Below are 9,219 nucleotides of genomic sequence, written 5' to 3'. Positions count from 1 at the left end.
GATGGCGATGTGAGTTTTGGATTTATGGATGGTTGGAAGAGATTAAATAGTGGTTAAAAGGGTCTATTGAAATTTTTTTCAGAGAAAGGATGGGGGACCAATATATGCATGTTGTTATGTGTAGGATGTATATGTATGCATGCAAATAAAACAAAGAGTGTAAATGATATAATTTTTTAGTCTTTAGTGATGTTTATATTTGTATCTTTTTCCTGAGTTTGTATCTTGTGACATGGTTTTTTGGAATTTCATAAATCATAGAGTAACTTACCAAAAAAACAAAACATGGTTTGGATCACAGGATCAATGTTAAATACCTTAGCTTCTGGAGAAAGAAGTTATTAGTTTGATTTTTAACTCATATAAAAGTTGGATGATCTTTTCTACCATTTATGTAGAAAATGAAAGCAGACTCTCTGCTTAAGTATTGCCTACGTCTTAACCTCTCTTTATACATTGTATAGGTATTGAGATTCAAAAATCCACGATACTGTCTTTACACAGAGTAACTTACAAGCGTGTGTGTTCATGGTTAGGAGGAAATGATTTATAACATGACTAACTTATAAAAATGCTTTATTGATCAAGATAAATTTGATTTAAAAAAGTATGCAACTTTTTCAAACGTTGCTAAGCATAACGTACTCTCATTTGACAATCACAAAAAGGTTTGATACTTTAGAAACTAACATGAATATTTAGATTTAAAAAGAATACTTGAGATAGTTAACTAGTAATAACATGTGAATGTACAAGTCGTATGTAGCTTGATTGGTGATTAGTTGAATGTATTTGTGACAAATAGCACAAGATTGTGCAAATCTCTCATCCTCAAACCACAATCGCGAAAATGTCTAGTGGCAGACTTACAGAGCTATACGCATAGGCAGAACTACATAGAGTCTAGGGGTAGCCTGGGCTACGAGTCTGCTAGATCCATGTGGTGTAATTTTTTTGAAAAACAATGTATTATTTATTGGTGCTATGGGTCAAACAAATATGGCATACCCGTCAATGTAACTAATTCTAAACTTTTGAAAGATTATCTTAATAATAAAATTCATAAAAACATACTTATGCAATTAAATGATAAATCGAAACTACCAAAGTGCCAAAAATTCTTGAAAGTATTAAAAATAGCAAAAAATCTTAAAAAATCGTTAAAAAATCGTAAAAATTTAGTCGGTATCGTTATTTTAAATCGATATAAGGCTAACCATAAAAAAATTTGTACTACTCGTCCCTCTTAATCATGGGTCCGCCACTGGGTATACGTAAGCCAAAAGTGATCGTGGCTACCCTATAATGTCTATACTATATTTCTAGTGTTATTTTATGAATTAGCGTAGTTCAAAGTTACTTGGTTACCTAACAAAACATACACTTAGTATCTCAAATGCTCATTTAGCTCAATTTAAAGCTACTGGTTTATTTTATACCCTTATGTTATCTTGTGAAGTGTTCGATCACTCAGGACATAAAATTCTGACTTCGTCATTGTATATGTCCTCACATTATGAGTATGCAGCCGATCATGGGCGGTTCGAATTTTCAACATTTTATCATAAATAAATAAAGTCGGAATATAGTCATAACTCATAATTAGTCATAAGTCATGAAAATGTTCTTGTTTTCATTCATGATTAACTTATAAGTTTGATCTTGTTTTTGAGCCAACCACTCCTTGGTACATTCTATTGGTTCTCAAACTTATGTAACTCTCAAAACTAATTGTGTACTGCTTTTAGCTTTTAGTAAATAGAACATAAGCCCATGATGAGCCCATTACCCGACAACATGATTGTAACATCTTTAAATACTTAGGTTATTTTTTTTAGTTAATACTGTAGATCATAAGTCCATGTAAAAAAGCCTAATAGATCATAAGTCCATGTAATGTTCAAAAAAGATCATAAGACTATATCTAATGGTTTAGGTGTCTTTGGATATCCCTTGCCGTTGAAGCTTGTCTAAAACTAAAGATTTTTTGAAGGATGCCCTTACTTGTCCTTACCTAATATATTTTTGTTTTTAGTTTGAGGTAAAAGGATATGTAAAGATATCTAAGGATGTTTGTATGGTTGAAGATAAAATTATAGGATTTGAAAGATTTATAAGGATATGTAAGGATGTGATGTGACAGCTAAAGGACACTTAAAAGACGTCCTTAGCATTAGAGATAGCCTAAGTCCATGTAAAATTGACACGATAATCGATGATATCGTGTCATCTATATCAATCTCATTAAATACCAACACATTATCATCGTACGTCTAACTAAATAAAAAGAATTGTTGGTGTTCCTTTTGTTTAGTTTAGGCCGTAGCTAAAATCTAGAATTCAAAAAACCAAAGGACCGGAATTTGAAAAAGTCATTTTTACATTGTTGGTGTTCCTCCGGTAAGATCTCTTTTATTTTTATTTTTTTTACTGTTTCCAATTACTGTATCTATTTATCTTTTTATAATAATAATAATAACAATAATAATAATAATAATAATAATATCTAGAACATGTGGAAGGCGGAATTGAGGTCGATATATAATCAATTACATCAAGACTGATGTACGTTATGTAAATTAGGGCGGTATGTTGTTTTCATTCATATTTTATCTGTTTGCATTTTTGGGTTTTATGTTTTACTTGCAAAAGGCAATGGCACATTCATTTGGAAGTTGTAAGGCTTTTTCCTAAGTTAACCCTCCTCCACACATCTTCCACACTGCCACATCAGCTTTTTTTTCTCTTCATCCACCTCTTCCACACTCATTCCCTATAACACCTTTTCCATAACTTCTATTTATTTTATTTTATATTTACTTAAAAATAAAATAAAACTATTACTTTTAAACAAAAAGTATTATATAAACTTAAACAAAAAATATATATTTAAGGTTTAAAATTTAAAATTATTAAAGTTAAAGTATCATTCTTATTTTGTAAACTACTAAAAGTTTAGGGGCTAAACTGAATATATAGTAAAACTATCATGTTGTTTTCTTCATTATATATCCTCCGCAACTTTTTATACATACATATACGTATGTATATATCGATCGATCAGAGAAAAAGAAAAAAAAACCTTTTATAAACCGATCGAATGGGACCCACTTACGCTCTCTTCTCCCTCGTCAATGCTCATCGGTGGAAGGAAAGAATGGGACGAAGAACGGGTGTCGATGAGGTGCTCCCTATGGAGTCTTCGTCGATGAGCCTTCGAAGAGGCTGTCGACACAGCCTTAGGGAGAGGCCTAAATGGTTCTGTGATATCACCTTGTCGATTAAGTAGTAGTGTAGCAAGCTGCCATCTACCTTGCAGTTTATTCCAGCCCTGATTCCATTTTTCGATTGTTAGATTTTAGAGTTTTAGACCCTGGTTTAGTTGTTAAGCTTTTATAGTTCATATTCTTAACATTCACCGCTTATTAATTAGGCTGTATAAAAACATACAAATGTCTATAGTATATCTTTAAACATGGGTCATCAATAGTTTAGATGTGCATAGCTGAATAAAAACATATTCATATTATATTATAAAAGAAATAGTCCCTTTTATTTATGAAAGTGTTGAAAATATGTAATATTTTCACTTAGCACCCTTTAAAATATTTCAACATACACTACCCCATAACATTAATGATTAATTTACACTACCAATCCTTTATTCTTTAATATATTTTCATTAACCATTTACATCAATTATCCACACCACTCGACGCCGTCTCCACCACCAACACTCGACCCCCCGCTACAACGGCATTGTCACGACCACCGCCTCATTGCGCGGGTAACATGCTAGTATAAACAAACGGACATACAAATTAATTTACAAATGTAAGATTAGGCTATTATTAAGAGCATCTATAAAAGGGTTTAAAAGTGATGAAGAGTTATATTTTTGTTTGAACTATAGTAAGAGCCTATTATGTACTTTGGGTCGTGAACAAATCCAAGATATATATGAAGAGGTCCAAAATTAAATGCCTTTCAACAATTTCTTCTACTTGCGTGACCAAAAACATAAAATAAAAGTAGTTAATATCTGTTATCCTTAAAACACTTTATAATCTATTGAAAGGTTTATATCCGTAGAATCACAGATAGTGGATATGAGTTTATAAAGAGGATTATGATGTGGAATTCTAATATGCATGACATGGCAAAATTATAAAGCTTTAGAAAAGATTATTATTGGATATACCTTTATGAAACTTGTAGAGCATCCATAATCTGAAATCGTTATTAAAATTCTTAACTTAAACAAGTTCCATAAGATGACAGACGAAGACTATATGAAGAAAGCATAATATATACACATAATTACATATGTATGCTAATCTTATTTAATTATCTTACTAAAATGTATATTATATCTATTCATTAATGAGCATAAATGAACTTACTTAAACCAACAGATTATTGAACGTAGATGCACGTACAATACATCTGTATGTTCCTTTTATAGAAAATGAAAACAAACAAACTTCCTGCCGAGTGTTAGTTTTTGGTTTACCAAATGTTTGGTTCGTTTACTGCCCTACCCAAACCAGTTCATTTTATGGAGTTCATATGAATCATCTATCTTCATTGATTGGAATTCATTTATCTTTCAATGGTTCCATTGCTTGAGTTTTTTGTTTAAGATTGCTGGTCATTTTGTATATCAATAGTTCCTTCACGTTTCCAATTTATGTTTGTAGCATATGTTACGTTATATTTTATTGCCATTGAATGTTTTATTTTTATTTTCTATATGGTCGCTGATCAGCTGTATGAGCAATGTGAAGCTGTTGGCGCTGAACCTACCACGTATGTTGTTTTCGAAAGGCTTGTCTCCGGAAAGAAAAACAACCCTATCAGAGGAACGGAGTCTACCATCATATCCTGATGTAGCTACTATTGAACAACTCCTCCCTATATTTTCTGTCACCTCTAAAAGACGAGTTTCTAGACGTGTGCCTCAATTGTTGGAATCACGTTAGTGTGACCGTCACTGATCATGTATCATTCCTGATATGATAATTGACAATAACTGAGATCCCTATGTCTAGGTAAATATATGATGGGCGTATTTACTCTTAGAGACGTAGTATAGGGTTTCCCATTAGGTGATTGTAACTAAGAGGACTAATGATACACACATTAAACACCAGAAGGGTTGAATGTGTAAATACTAAAGGGTTGAATGTGTAAAGACTCTCATTATAAATAGAGGGTAATTAACCCTAAGTTAAGGTTAATCACACACACATAATCCCACACAAATTCGTGTGTCTCTCCTTTCTAATTCGTGCATCATGTTCCAGCCGAATTCATCATCCCGTTATTACTCAATCACCTTGTTATGTGAACCCGAAATCAATAGCAATTATGCTTTATGCTCTTACAGGTTCCACAGGACGATTGGGGATGTTTTAATCAGCTGTATGAGCTATGTGAAGCTGTTGGCGCTGAACCTACCACGTATGTTGTTTTCGAAAGGCTTGTCTCCGGAAAGAAAAACAACCCTATCAGAGGAACGGAGTCTACCATCATATCCTGATCTACTATTGAACAACTCCTCCCTATATTTTCTGTCACCTCTAAAAGACGAGTTTCTAGACGTGTGCCTCAATATTATCAGTAAGCTAGATCAAGTGAATAAGGTAAAACAACTTTCATTAATGCTCCTTATTGTTTAGTTTCAGTCTATATTGCCATGTAATAGTTTTACTATATCATTGTTGTTACAGACTTACAGGTGATAGGAATCGATCTTTGTCTCAATCTTTACTACCAACAATTGTGGAACGGGCGGAGGACAGGCATTAGAAGGTTCGATTGGCTATAATAGAATACATGCCTCTGTTTGGGAGTCATTCAGGTGTAGGCTTTTTTAATGATAAGCTTGGTGCTCTCTGCATGCAATGGCTACATGACAAGGTTTATGCTTCATTCATATGGGATATTATGTGCATATGTGTTCCCGTGTATGTTATATGCTAATGTGAGTATTTGCAGGTTTATTCTATCAGAGAAGCTGCTGCTAACAATCTGAAGCAGCTTGCAGGGGAATTTGGTCCAGATTGGGCAATGCAACACATTGTTCCACAGGTAAACCTAATTAAGTCGATGGACGATTACATATGCCCAAAGTAGTGTGGATTTTTTTTAGAGTTAATTACTGAAATGGTACCTCACGTTTGTCCCATATTACTGGTTTCATACCTTTCCTTTCGAAATTACACTGATAATACCTAACGTATGCAAATCTCCACTCGGACCATACTGGAGGCTAACGCCGTCAGCTGGCCGTTAAAACCTCCCCCACGTGACTTGCACGTGAGGGGTAAATATGTAATATCGCGTTTCCTAATTACTGAAATGGTACCTAACGTTTGCATGATATTGCTGGTTTCACACCTATATGTTTCTTAATTACTTAAATGTTCGAAATTACACTGATTATACCTAACGTATGCAAATCTCCACTCGGACCATACTGGAGGCTAACGCCGTCAGCTGGCCGTTAAAACCTCCCCCACGTGACTTGCACGTGAGGGGTAAATATGTAATATCGCGTTTCCTAATTACTGAAATGGTACCTATCGTGTGCATGATATTGCTGGTTTCATACCTATATGTTTCTTAATTACTTAAATGGTACATAATGAATAGTTATTAATATTTTTTTTAATTTGTTTTATTTTTCTTTTATTAAAGTTCTCCAAAACTTGTTACAATTTAATGAAAATAGTTAAAATACACCTATAATCCACTAAAAAATAATACCAAATAGTTATTTCATAACAAAATATAAGTTTTAAAGTTCACGAATAACCAAAAATAGTAATAAAGTATCATAAAAATAATTTTAAAAAAAAATAAAATTTTCTTTTTTAAAATATTGGAATACCAGAAATATCCTGGAATATCAGAAATATCAGCCGGTATTTACGGGTATTTAAAATATTGCTTTAAGCTTCGTGTCGCAGTAAATACTGACTTGTATTTCTGGTATTACCATTGCGGTATTTCCGGAATTTTTTTTAAAAAAAAATTTCCTCGCAAATTTTTTTAAAATTGTTTTATGATACTTTATTGCTATTTTTAGTTATTCGTAAACTTTAAAACTTATATTTTGTTATGAAATAACTATTTGGTATTATTTTTTAGTGGATTATAAGTGTATTCTGACTATTTTCATTAAATTGTAACAAGTTTTGGAGAATTTTTATCAAAGAAAAATAAAACAAATTAAAAAAAATAAAAATAAAAAAATAAATTAATAACTAAACATTAGGTACCATTTAAGTAATTAAGAAACATATAGATATGCAACCAGCAATATCGTGCAAACGTTATGTACCATTTCAGTAATTAGGAAACGCGATATTACATATTTACCCCTCACGTGCAAGTCACGTGGGGGAGGTTTTAACGGCCAGCTGACGGCGTTAGCCTCCAGTATGGTCCGAGTGGAGATTTGTATACGTTGGGTATGATCAGCGTAATTTCGAAAGGAAATGTATGAAACCAGTAATATGGCGCAAACGTGAGGTACCATTTCAGTAATTAACTCTTTTTTTTATGTAAGTTATGTACTGGTTTTTGGCAGGTGCTGGAAATGGTGAACAACCCACATTACTTGTATCACATGACCATTCTTAGTGCCATTTCTCTACTTGCTCTTATTTTGGGCTCAGGAATCACTTGGCTAAGTTGCATCCCGTGGTTGTTGTTCTAGCCAAAGGACAGGTGAGTGCAGATTCTTGAAGTCATTACTATTTATCTGAAAAATGCTTACCCTTTATTTCTAACATGATTTTATACTTTCTTAGAGTAGCAAATATCAGATTTATTGTGGCGAAGGTCTTGCAATCTGTTATTCCTACCGTTGACCAATCTGTAAGCAACTTCTTTCTTTGTGTTTAATTATGCATTTTTCGCTACCATCTGATATCTGATGTGCATTGTGAAGTCATGCAGGTGGTTGAAAAAATGATTCGCCCCTGCCTGGTAGAGCTAGGGGAAGATCCGGATGTTGATGTCCGTTTCTTCTCTCAGGAAGCACTTCAGGCTATCGATCAGGTTATGATGTCTACCTAGAGAAATTCGCTTTGAATTTGATGTGGCTGCATGCTAGTATTCTTCTTCACTAACTTGTTACTTTTAAGGCCCTTATATAAGCACCAAACATGGATGCGATGACTTGATCACATCAAAAGAAAAATTAATGTGATTATAACAAGATATATATATAGTTAAAATTGCAAAAAAAATAAAATAAATAAATAATAGAAACTCAAAAGCTGATAACATAACATAAATTCTTAAAGATACATCCTGACCTGATGCATAATCTTAATTAAAAATAACCCAATCATATGAAAAGTTATATGTTTCGATATATGTTAAGAGCTTTTATATGTCTTTTCAGAAAGTCTTTTAAATTATTGTACGTAGTAAACTTTATAAGTGAATGAAGTCCAAACCATCTAACCTTTTAATCAAAAATAGTTAGAACTTGAATCTTTATGTCTCGTCAAAAATGCATAAATCGTTTAAATGAATAATCCGTTTAAAGTTGAGGGATGTAAATACAACTTTAGTAACTATAAGGGATTTATTTGAAAAATGGTATTAAAACATTTCATTAAAACATTTCATTCTCGTTTTTCACCATTAAAACATGAGTTTAATTAAGTTTCATTTCTTTTATCATCGGGGAAGTATGGAGCATTTCCCACATATTCCTGATCACGTTTTCGTGAGGGCCATTCTCAGAGGCTGTTGAACAGACGTACGAGGTTTCGAGACATTGGACAGACAAGTGGAAATACATACCCAAAAATATCTTTGACGACACGCTCGCATAAGACTTATATGGTGACCAGCCAAACATTAATGAAGCCATTAATTGTGTTCTACGTGACCACATGGCTACTGTCGAAGAATTTTGCTTCACCATAAGTACTGGTCAGTCTTACACAAGAATTCCCGAGTTATTAAAGAACTTTGCTGGTAGAAATCCCGAGACTCTCAGATTGGATGTAAATGTGGATAGTGAAAAGAATGCTAGATGGGTCTTTAGTATGTTGAATGCTGCACCAAACTAATACTATAGTAATGATAATAACCCTCCATTTGTTATTTACTTTTATTGTTTAGTTTCTTGATGGTGATGACGATAATGATCAGAAACTTGGATCGATAGAGTATCTGGATTCTTTGGTAGAC

The 9,219-nt window shown here is 33.0% G+C and overlaps 1 pseudogene; it reads left to right on the top strand.

Annotated features, from left to right (window-relative positions):
• Nucleotides 1–3,100: 3,100 nt before the first annotated feature.
• On the top strand, nucleotides 3,101–8,168 carry LOC122597362 (annotated as a pseudogene).
• Nucleotides 8,169–9,219: the final 1,051 nt, after the last annotated feature.

The sequence above is a fragment of the Erigeron canadensis genome, chromosome 4, assembly GCF_010389155.1.
Source record: "Erigeron canadensis isolate Cc75 chromosome 4, C_canadensis_v1, whole genome shotgun sequence".
Lineage (NCBI taxonomy): Eukaryota > Viridiplantae > Streptophyta > Magnoliopsida > Asterales > Asteraceae > Erigeron > Erigeron canadensis.
Note: the sequence above shows the minus strand (reverse complement) of the source record. Positions and strands in the feature narration are given on the sequence as shown.